Raw genomic sequence first — 11,887 nt, 5'->3', positions numbered from 1 at the left:
CATTATACAGTCACTTACAAAGATTCCTATGTGTTTCCCAGGCACAGTCATCATAGTGGTATTAATATATTCACCCCCATAGTACTCACTGCCCTTTCTTCTACTTTCTTCCTAGGTGCCATCAATGTTGTGGGGGAATAATTAGATCGAATCTGTAAAAATGCTTTGAGCTTTGAGGAAAAGGCCCTCTGAAAATACAAGTTGTCATTTTGCTAGTTTCTTATAAGCATGTTCAACTGCAGATGTCTCCATCTTAGCTCAGGCCCATCAATTTCTGATATTTAGACCTTGGAAAACAGTGGGAGCTATCTCATGACTTCTAAAGAACCACAGATCTATAGCTCCTAGTGGGAGACAGAGCAGCGGGACCACATGCCCAGGAAACCGCATGTGTATTCTTTATCATCTGGTCACCCTCGCTCTCCTCACCTGTACTCCAGACGCCTCTCCACATGGTCCTGAGGCATTGAAGTGCTCTGTAAAATTTATTAAAGGGGCCATTTTCATTAGAAAGGGTATTGGCATTAAAGGGGACACCGATAGCTCATTGTCATCACTTCAGTCTATCTCTCTCATTTAGAAGTTGGCATGAAAGGTTTGATGTACAGAACAATATCATCCGCTCTAATGATCTGTGCACCGGAACAGGAGCTCAAAGGCTCCAGCCTTTCTGCCTCACACTGTGCGAGGGGAAGCAGTTGGCACTCATGCTTGATTGGAGGGATGAGAACAAAGGCTGTTAAGAGGACTATACAAGGGCCACGGGAATCATAACAAGCCTGGTGAAATTGTTTCAACTCCTGTCCTCAACCTTAGCTGTTGTGACAAATATGTCAAAGCTTTAGACAGGGAATACTGGATGTTGATGGAGCCTGGGAAGATGGAGGAAAGGATTGTGGATGCAAGTCAAGGCACCAAAACTGAAAGGAAGGAAGGACGGAAGGACGGAAGGAAGGAAGGAGAGAGAGAGAGAGAGAGAGAGAGAGAGAGAGAGAGAGAGAGAGAGAGAGAGAGGCTTTGTAAAAGGATAAAGTTACTGATATTAATTCCTAAACTATCTTAATATTACTTTCTTGAGAAAAAAATACATTTCTAGTCTAGACAGCTACTTTATCATCTGTATTCTAATTGCTTTATATCCATATCGATGCCATTGTGATTGACTGAGTATGGATTGAAAAATTAAAAGCAATGGAATGCTCACAAAATCATATGCACCTCAAAGCACGCGAGTGGTTTGCTCCTCAGTGTGAAGGGGGTTTTCTGACTGTGCCCGCCCGGGCTAGTTGTCGTCATTCTGGAGATTTCATTTAGTTTGTCTGTGAACAGGTGCATTTGGCTTGTGGCTTCTCTATAGAAGGGAATAAGACAGACATGAAATGAATGCGTTCATGATTTCCTCTGGGACCTGTGGCTGGGACCAAGCTCAAGGCAATGCCTCAAAGCAGCTCTGAGGAAGTTACCAGTGTCTGTGCTGCCTCCTGTATGGAAGGTTCAATCTTGCCAGCCTGTGAATGACTAGTTAGAACCACAGAGAGACGTTAAGCACTGGATGCTGCAGGTGGCACCTCATTTTCACTTCAGATTGGCACAGTGTCACAGAAGAACAGAATAGCGGTGACTTTTATCAGAGGTAGCAAAGGTACCCTGGATGTATGGAGATCTCATTAGCTTAAAAACCACAGTACTTCTAAATTAGCATCTGACTTTAAGTTGAAATAAAGAAAGATATTTTAAAAATGTTTTTAGTTGCAATAGAATTACATCACTCCTTCTAATCCCTCCTACTTACCTTCCTTCAAGCTTACACACCCTCTCAAGTTGGTAGCCTTTTTTCTTTGATTTGTATGTGTGTGCCTGTGCATACACATGTGTGTACATGCAAGCATGCGCATGCGTGCACATACACATGAATGCATATATATATATATATATATATATATATATATATATATATATATATATCTTGCTGCTTAGTCAACTTTTTTGGTTGTGTATATAATTTCAAGGTTTACCTTTGACAATCCATAAAGGGAGTCGTCCCTGAAATAACCTAATTCTCCTTCTCCCAGAAGTCATTGATTGCCTGCAGTCCGTTGCCTAGGGGTGTCACTCCACAGAAATTTCCCCCTTCCTATTTAACATATCTATTGATATAGCTGTTGTTCCAGGCATGTTTATGCAGCTATTTCTAGGAGACAGTGTTTCACAGGAGAGTTCCTAGCGTTTTAGCCTTTTCAATATCTCCTTCCCACCTTCCAACATATTCCTTGAGCCATGGATGCGAGAGCTGTGGTGTAGATGTATCCACTGGGGCTGGGATATTACCCAGCCATCTGCTGATGTCTACATCGGGTCCAGTTACGGTTTTCTGTGATGCTTTCCACTTACTGTAAAGAGAAGTTTCTTTGATGAGGGGTGCTAGTTGCATTTACCTGTGGGTGTAATAAAAGATTTAAAATGTAGTAAGAAACGACACTCACTTGGTAAATGGCCGTTGTAGATTCACTTCTAAGGTCCGTGATGTCATTCCTTCCAGAAATCTAGCTAGGCTTGCTGTAGGGTGGGCCTTACAGCCAACTGGACAGCTCTTGCTTGCTCATGACTTGTGGATGCTGCTTACTGCAACTTGATGTATATCTTGCTATGCTGGTAACTGTCATGGTTCATGACTATGGTAGGACTATTTAGTTATGTCCTTTCCTTGGCAGCTTGCATTGTCTTTTCTGGAACCACAGAGGTTGGATTACAGGAAGGGGGGCTCCAAAGTTATATCTAGCTTGAATCATACCTGTGCAGTCCTAACTGTGCAGTGTCTTCAGCAGAAGGCCCTATACCCTCAACTCCTGAGAAGCAACTAAGAGCTACATTGATAATATATAGCATATCTGCATATATACTTATACTAACCCTGATCAACCAACCATTCAAAGGAATGTTTCTCAGGCTCAGTAGGTTTTTTTTTATTATTTTTTTATAATTCATATGAGAAACACTGTCAGCCCAAGTGGCTTAACTTCTCTCTCTCTCTCTCTCTCTCTCTCTCTCTCTCTCTCTCTCTGTGTGTGTGTGTGTATGTGTGTGTGTGTGTGGTGTGTGTGTGTGTGTGTGTGTGTGTGTGTGTGTACGTGTAGTATATTGTGTATAGTTTTAGGTAAGTAAAAAATAATATGTTTTTGATACAAGCAGCTAGACTTTGGCTGCAAAAAATGCCCAGATTCATGTTTTGTTTCTGGCTTCAAAGACTGCCTCATCACCAAGAAAATAAAACAAATCAAGTAGCATTCCAAAGAATAAGCTTATTACTCTCTCTTCTTATATACAGCCTGAAAGAAAATTTTGCTTATATTTCATGGTTTAAAATTTGCATCTGCAGAATGGGGAGGAATGACCCTTATTGGCCTCTTGAGAATAGTATAAGGCAGGTAGTTAATGTCTTTAAAGTCAGGGTAAGTAGCGGTTCAATCAAGAGGTCTTGTAATATTATTATTATACCAATCACAGAGTGAGGTCACACCAAATAATTGTTTTCTTCCCTGTCTAATGATACATTCTTAAGCTTCTCAGGGAGCCACTTTCATCACAGAGTTAACTGGAGTCCTGTTGATTACTCTTTGAAATTGAATGCAAAAAGATTGCTAATATCCAGTGGGGAAACAGGTACTCTCAGACACAGTTGGGGGGAGTGTAAATTGGAACAGCCATTTTGGATGGTAATTTGGTAAATTCTATAAAAATTTAAAGTATGCAAATCCCTCAACCAAGTATTTTCATTGGTGAGTTTCAGTCTTAGAGACAAACATGCTCAGGTACACAAAGAAGGGTGTACAGGGATTTATTTTTTCAAAAAATTTAAAATGTCTCTCTCTCTCTCTCTCTCTCTCTCTCTCTCTCTCTCTCTCTCTCTCTCTCTGTGTGTGTGTGTGTGTGTATGTGTGTGTGTGTGGTAAATATAGGAAACTCATACACGTCTAGCAGAAGTTAGATGAGAGCTCAACCACACAAAGACACCTATACAGCAGTTAAAACAAATTAAGAGATCTGTTTGTGCTGATGTGAGGCTCTTTAGATGAATATCTAGAGGAGGAAGAAAAAAACTACTGTGTCTTCTTGTCATAGAAGATATGTTTTATAAGCATGTCTGTGAAAAAGAACAGAATGTTCCAAAATTTGTGAAGTATATATGACAGATTAACCGCATCTAGGAAGGAGTATCAGAAGAGTAAGCTGGGGTCAATAACCCTTACTTTTGCTAATTTCATTTCTGTTGGGCTCTGTAAAATACAGAAAATGTCCATAGGTAATTTTACACAGAATAATCATTTATATATATATATATATATATATATATATATATATATATAAATTTTCATTTAAAAATGATCAGAAATACAGTATCAAATCTCTTATTTCCATTTGTCTTTAGGGATATTGGAAGAAGAATTAAAGTTGCAGGGGAAAGGCAAGCATTAGGTATGTTGTCTTTATTGACCTCAGTTTCCTTGATCACACTGTTTCCCTGTTGTGTCATAAGATGCCAGAAGCCTTAGGAATAAGGGAAAGATGATAGCATCTTTGAAATTATAGTCCACAGAATACTTACCCCAGATTTAGCTAGGAAGTCTGTCATTCAGAACATAAATGATGAGCCTGCCTCCCTGCTCTTTCCTTTTCATTTTTTTTTCCTTGTGTTCTTGTTTCCTGCTTTGGCTACATCTGGGCTTACTATCTGCCCTAGTGTTATTTCTGTAGCTGTGACAAATACCCTGACAGAAATCAGCACAGGGAAGGGATGGGCAGGTTTATTTGGTTTACATTCGCAAGTTACAGCTCACCGTTTCAGGGATGTTGAGGTATGAATCCATGTAGTTAGTCATATTAAGCCAATCATTGAGATCAAAGAGAAAATAAATGTATCCTTGCTTACTTGTATTCAGCTGACTGTGTTTTCCTCTAATACTGCCCAGCAACCTCTTTCTAGGGAATAGCGCTACCCACAATTGACTGGGTCTTCCTACATCAGTTAATAATCAAGACAACCCCCCACCCCAACCCAGTACCTGACCACAAGGTCTGCCTGTTGTAGATAATTCTAGACTCATCCTGGATTATTCCAGCTTGTGGCAGGTTGACAGTTAAAACTAATCTGCATACTTTCCCTTCAGAGCTGGGCCTGGATGGCACCCTACAACAATTCACCCTACTATGCTTGGAGACAAAAAACAAGTGTGAAGCAATATGCACAATGTAGTTCTTCTTCTGTAGTAAATGGTCCAAGTCTAACATTTGCTTAGCCAGAATCTATTAGTTTATCAAATGCTGGAGGAAAACTGCTCTGTCTTGTCTTTGGGGATGAATGAAGGTTCCCTGGAAAGAGTAGCAAAAGGAAGCCAGAGTTAGGCAGAAACCAACTCCTGAGACTTGGTGAGTGACTACAGAGACAGGAAACAGGCCTGGTGTCTGATACTGATAATTAAGCTGGACAATGAACTCTCCTGATACACTGAACCTGTTTCCCATGGGATTTTCTTCATTTGCAAATGAAAGTTTAATAAGTATAATACCGTGAGAGGTCACAGAACACAGAATCAGGACCAGACTTGAGTTAAAGTACCAGGATGTGAATCCCACTATCATTTAGTAGCTGGCTAAGTTTAGAAAAATAATATGAAATAATTACATTGTCTATTGCACAACAATGTTAGGGTTAAGTGAGCTAATGCATGCAGAATGCTTGAATCATAATAATACTGAATGAATCATTAGTGCAGCAATAGCTGCTGAAAAAACTGAGAGAAAGAGAGAGAGAGAGAGAGAGAGAGAGAGAGAGAGAGAGAGAGAGAGAGAGAGAGAGAGGAGAGAGAGAGAAAAGAGAGAGAGAAGAGAGAGAAAGAGATATGACTTGCAGACAGGTTTAGGGAATATGAGCTTGACAAAACAAACATGGTTTCTATATGACAGGACTCTTTGGAAACTTTAACATGTTCACATGCATTTATAGCTGCCAGGATTGAGGTGTTTGTGGGGACGTGTCAGGAGTTATACATCTACAAGAAGCAAGCACTTTTCTTTTGTTAAGAAATACCTTGAATGACTGGTTAATCTACAGAGTTAAAGTACTGACTTTGAGAGGACATTAATTAAAGTGGGGTTCAGGGTGTCATATGAGCAGGGGTCTGTTTGGTACCTTTGTAACAATTACCTTGTTTCTTCAGCTGTAGGACAGAAATCCCAGGTATTTTGTCCTGTCTCTATCTGCAAAGGGGTGGGGTGGGGCACCTCTGTCTAATACTTACTCCAGCTTAGGAAACCACATTCTTATGCTCAGATAAAGCAATTAGAAATTCCATGCAAAGGGTTTGCAATCAGAAGAGCTGCCATTTATCGAGGGGCTATAATGCACTAAGCACTTGGCTAAATTTTCCATATTATCTCATGCAATTAACTCACCAGTCACATACCATAGGTAGGATGATTTTTCTTTTATGCAGGAAGGAGAGAGAGAGAGAGAGAGAGAGAGAGAGAGAGAGAGAGAACTAGGTTTGCAAGGTCATTAGCTAGTGTAGTGGCAGGGCATGAGTTTGTAACAGACCCTGCCAACTTATCATAGTAGGCAACACATGGCACTGTTGTAAGGGAGACCTATTATAAATTACTGTAGAGTAAAGATCATTACAGTCTTAAACTAGAGACCCAATAAAATTCTAATCATTTTTGCATGGACAGAAGAATGCACACCCACACTTTCCACTAGACTGACCAAAGTGCTCCCTTTTCTTTGTGTCTCACAGGGATTTGAAAGTCACTAGCATCAAAGCTCGACCACCAAAGGTGCTATGGAACCAACTATGTGGCCTCTCTCTGAAGGCGAGCCTGCTCCTCGAATCACTCAGATCAGCTCCCAGGCTTGAAAAGCACACTTGATAATTCAGAAACATCTCCCTGTACAGTAATTAAAGATGAGTTTCCTAGCCCTGTTGAAAACACTCCTCGATTTAGCTCTGACAGGTTAGATTTTATAATGAGGTGAAAGGGTACCTGCTTAAAAAAAAAAATTCCATGGACTCGGGGACTCACAAAAGGCTGTCAAATATTATCTGCTTCAGTGTAGCGGCTGACGGCAAACGGGAGGCTGCTTTGGGCCTCAGGTTTCCCTGCTCCGTCTATTTTCTCAGAACCAACCACAGTGAAGAAACAGAAAGGAGTCCAGCTCTCAGTGACCGACTGCGCCCTTTTTGCTTGAAGCAGAAAGAAATGCTAACCCCTGTCCTGCTCACCATCTCCTTGAAAGAGTTCTAATTACAGCTTGGACCTGCTCGATACGTGCAGGGCTGGAGGCTGGAAAAGTTCACATTGGCCTGTCCAGTCTTTCTGTGAGCCTGACATGTTTATGTAAACCAGTAGTTTGGGGATTTTTTTCTTTAGTAGACTGTCACTCCCTGTCACTCCCTCCTGTTTCCTTGTTGGAATGTTTTGCAGAATTATTATGATTGTCATCTTTGACCTGATCAAAAGACAACAATTAGCTTGCTTTATTTCCGGGTTAAATTTAGTCTGCAATAACCATGGTGTTTGTATCACATGTATTGGCTATGAGTGCATGTACTGTTTGGGGGCACACAGACACACACAGAGACAGAGAGATCCATTTAAAGGCAAACAGTTGGAGCAGGACCAGTGTTCAGCTTTGGTGTGCCATACAGATGAGACCCCTGTGTCCCAAGGGCTTGAAGTCATTTGTCCCTTGGAAGCAGCTAACAGGTTGGACGTTCGTTCATTTCCTGTGGCTCATTTAGATGCAGCCAGCTGTGTGAAGGTGGGAACTTGCTGTCTTCCGCGTTGTTCTGGTGAGTGTTTCAGAAATTTCCTGAATAGGGCTCAGTTATTTCCTTGTATTTCCTTGCCAAGCTGAGATTATTTTTAGTGGAAACATATAAAGATATAGATATGTGTGTGTATTTAGTTCTGTGATTATATATAATTAATAACACAGTAGCACAGTTACATGCAGTATTGGTATATCATATTATAACATATGTAACTAATAGACTTACATTGTAATATAAACTCAGTTATAGTTCTTCTGGGAATTTCCTAGCTGTGGCAAGTGGAACGATCAAGCACCATAGGGAAGTGAAGAGTCTTGGAATGTCTAGATTTTGTTTTGTTTTGTTTTGTTTTGTTTGTTTTGTTTTAGCTCCATGACATCAGGAACTCCAATGTCTAAACAAAACCAAAAGGAGGAACTAAAATGTCAGTTAGAGAGTTTTCCTTAAAGAGTAGTTACAGTTGTAGGAAAAAAGTGTACAGATTACGGGACACCATGTAGCCTTATTTATTCACCCCTTTGTCATCATGGGACACACAGTAACCTTGAGAACACCTATAAACAATTCGCAAATCCTAAGTCACTGATTTCCCATTTCCTTTCAATAATAATTCAGGCTTTGTGTCAAAATAGTAATAAATATTGCCAACAAGACAAATTATTTCTGGACTTTGTTTCTTCGGAGGGTGATATCATATTAAAACTTGACAGAAAATGTGTTTGTTAAATATTAACTTCAATAACTTGAAAGGAAAAATATTAGGAACCAAAATACATTGGACAAATAGCATTATATCTCAGCAGATCTGGAGGGAATCTAGTCATAAAGTAGGATCATCCCTGATTTATGTCCCACTGGGACAGGACGATTTCAGTATATTTTGTTTGTTTGTTGCACGGTCCTCTGCATCACCGTGGTGTTTATTGCATTTTGCCATATATTTAATCTTTATTGCTTTTCCTCTCAATTGTTAGATTTATAAGTTTAGGGTCCATGGAGGACTGTCCATCCCAATTTGCTGCAGTGCCATCTAGGGGAGAATGATGGCTTTTACTCCTTAGATGTGTCCTGGGTAATGGATGAAGAGCCCAAGTGGGAATGGGAACCATCTAAAACAGATGGGAACTAAAAACTCAACTTATGTAATATTTCTATCTACTTTCTGTGCCTCGTCTGTTCCTCCTTATAAATGGAGACTCTTAGCAAGGAGGTGGTAACCAAGGGGTGCTGCATCCATTCAGTTTGCTTTGAAAAATTATCTGCCATCTTATTTTCCTTATTTATGTGCGACTTCTGAGGTTGCTGATAATCTTCCTGAGTGCTATAATTCAATTTCTTAATTATCACTTCTCAACTTTGTTTTCTTCTACCCCGATTATTTTCCCCAAACTTTCTCAAGATGTTTTAAAAGTCAGGATAGTAAGCCTTATTTACATTTAGAAGAAAATACCTGAGAGAAAGTGTTATTATATGAGGCATTCCTTATGTATGTTGTATATATATATTGAAATATTACTTTATGTGTCTGGGTATTTTGCTTGTATAAATATTTGTGTACCATGTGGTAGCCTGGTGTCCACAAGGGCTAGACGAGGGAATCAGATCTCCAGGATCTGGAGTAATAGAGGTGGCAAATCACCATGTGGGAAGAGACCTGGGTCCTCTGGAAGAGCAGCCAGTGCTGTAACTTCTGAGACATCTCTTTAGTCCTATGTGCTGTATTTTTATTCTATCACCCCAATTTCTTTGTTGTTTATCTCATTCTTTGGTAATGAAATTGTTTGGTTACTCTGGATTTGCAGATACTTTGTATATGATCCCAGTGGATTAGATGTTACTACATTTGTTACAAATTTGCCAGTGTGATTAAGTGTTGAATTGAAGTCCTCAAGTGGCTGAGTTACTGACCTTCTACCTAGTTTTGATCTCCACAAATATAGAATCTTTGAATCAAGGAACTTAACACCATACCCTGGTTGCATGGCCTTGGGTAAAAATGATCAACTTCTGAACCCATTCAGTCACCTATATAATATCATCTTAGTGAGTAGCATATGAAGATAAAAATGTCCCATTATTTTTTGCCATGGAGTAAGCAGTTAGAAACTTGGCGTCTCTTCCTGCCAGATGGTCATCTCTTCAATGGGTCTCAAGTCTCAATGTACTTTATTTCTCCTGTGGTCAGGAGATTCCTACTAGAAGAAAGTTCTGCACATTATAGAGACAAAGCCATATGCTTTAGCCACCAGTGTCCCCTTCCAGGCACAGATCTCTACCTTAGTCAGCCCACACCTCATTACCAAACTCCATCTTCTCTGCTTCCCTGACAGACAGTCCTCCTTCCAAGGCTCCAGTGTGGTCAGAGCCAGTTCACCCGAGTTAGATGATGAGTTCTTTGTTTTTTAAAAATCTGTTTTTTTCCTCTGGCCTGTCTTTATCATTTGGTGATCATGGGATTTGAAACTATTGGGAATATGACATCTGCACAGAGTTTATTGCATTTAATGATCTTATCCCCAATCCCCATTATAATTCATGCGGAAATGAAAAGATCAAATGAGGACTCCTAGCTAAGAAGGGCTTTGTACCTATGGTACAAGTTCTTGCGGATTCTCTGCTTTATCTTCTTTCTTTTTGTAGTAATTGTGCACCTTCATTTTTGTCATCCAAAGAGGTATGCTTTATTGAAAATTCCTGGAGAGCAACAACCATAGCTTGTTCACCTCTGTAGCCCTCTGCTGATGGGCTTAGCACACAGCTCCATGCATGATAGATGCTTCATAAATATTGACTGAAAGAAGAGACTCCTTTTCCCAAATGGCCCTTCCAGAAATACCACTTCAGGAAGCAAAGGCCCCTCTGTTTCATGGGCAGGAGACAAGTCTCCAAGGAGTTTGAAGTCAACTTTTGTCATTAGGCTCACGAAGGTTCTCTTTATTAATCCCCAGTACTTTGCTAGAGATTCAAGCTCTATGCATGGAGATAAGAATGGATCAGGAATTCAAGGCCCCTACCTAAACATAATAAAAACAATCTACAGCAAACCAGTAGCCAACAACAAAGTAAATGGAGAGAAACTCAAAGCAAATTTTGACTTGAGGTTGGGGGTGGGGGTGGGGAGACAAATGTTAGTACTTTGTTTCAGATATAAGAACCACATGATAAATCCATGTTTTGGAGAAAGATAACCATAGTTTTAAAATAATACATAATTCTAATGTTTCTAAACTATTCTTCCAAAGGACAGGGAACAGGCTATATACTTTATTCCTCATTCTCACAATTCCTCTACCTGGAAAACTTTAACCCTTTCATAGATAAAAATGTACCGAACTTGAGACACTTTTAAGGGGAAGAATATTTTTTTTTCACAAGTGTAATCAGAGCTGTCTAGTACCTTCTTACCTAGTTGAATTATCTGCACATGTCAGGATCAGTATGTATTCATTAATGCTTTTGCACATGAACTCATCCATCGGCTCATTTACTTACTGAGCAGTTCTTCTAGGTCAAGACATGGAGAATTCTTATAGAAAGAAAATGCCAACTAAATGAGCACTCACATCTGTAAGCCATAGAGAGGAGTGAACCAATAATGCTTTATGTATGTAGTGAGGCCTGAGGTTGGAGGCATGCCGAGAATTTTAGGGACCTTGAATGGAATCTCCTTTTACAAATGTAGTAAAGATTTCACAATTTGATTGGAGAACATGGTCTTCAGTCTAGTTTTGAGGAATACCTGGAAGTTTAGTGGGTGAATAAAAGTAATAAATTAGGAATATCAATAATATTATAGAAGGTTCTTAGAAAATAATTTTCTGATATTTTACTTTCTTTCATGAAGGAAAAACCATCCTTTGTACTAAGTTTTTTACTAAGAAACTTTGCTTTTTACCTTACATGAGCCAACAAGACTGTGAGAGCCATCTGCAGCGCAAGGCTGTGATCTTTATATTTTACTCGCCTAAAGCCAAAGCCATGGCCAAAGAAGAAATCCAAAGGCCTCTCTGCCAAACAGAGGAGAGACGTGCGGCTCTTTGACATTAAACCAGAGCAAC

The sequence above is a fragment of the Mus pahari genome, chromosome 3 (genome assembly GCF_900095145.1).
Source record: "Mus pahari chromosome 3, PAHARI_EIJ_v1.1, whole genome shotgun sequence".
In the NCBI taxonomy this organism is placed as follows: domain Eukaryota; kingdom Metazoa; phylum Chordata; class Mammalia; order Rodentia; family Muridae; genus Mus; species Mus pahari.
The sequence above is the reverse complement of the archived record's forward strand: the minus strand, read 5'-3'. Positions refer to the sequence as shown.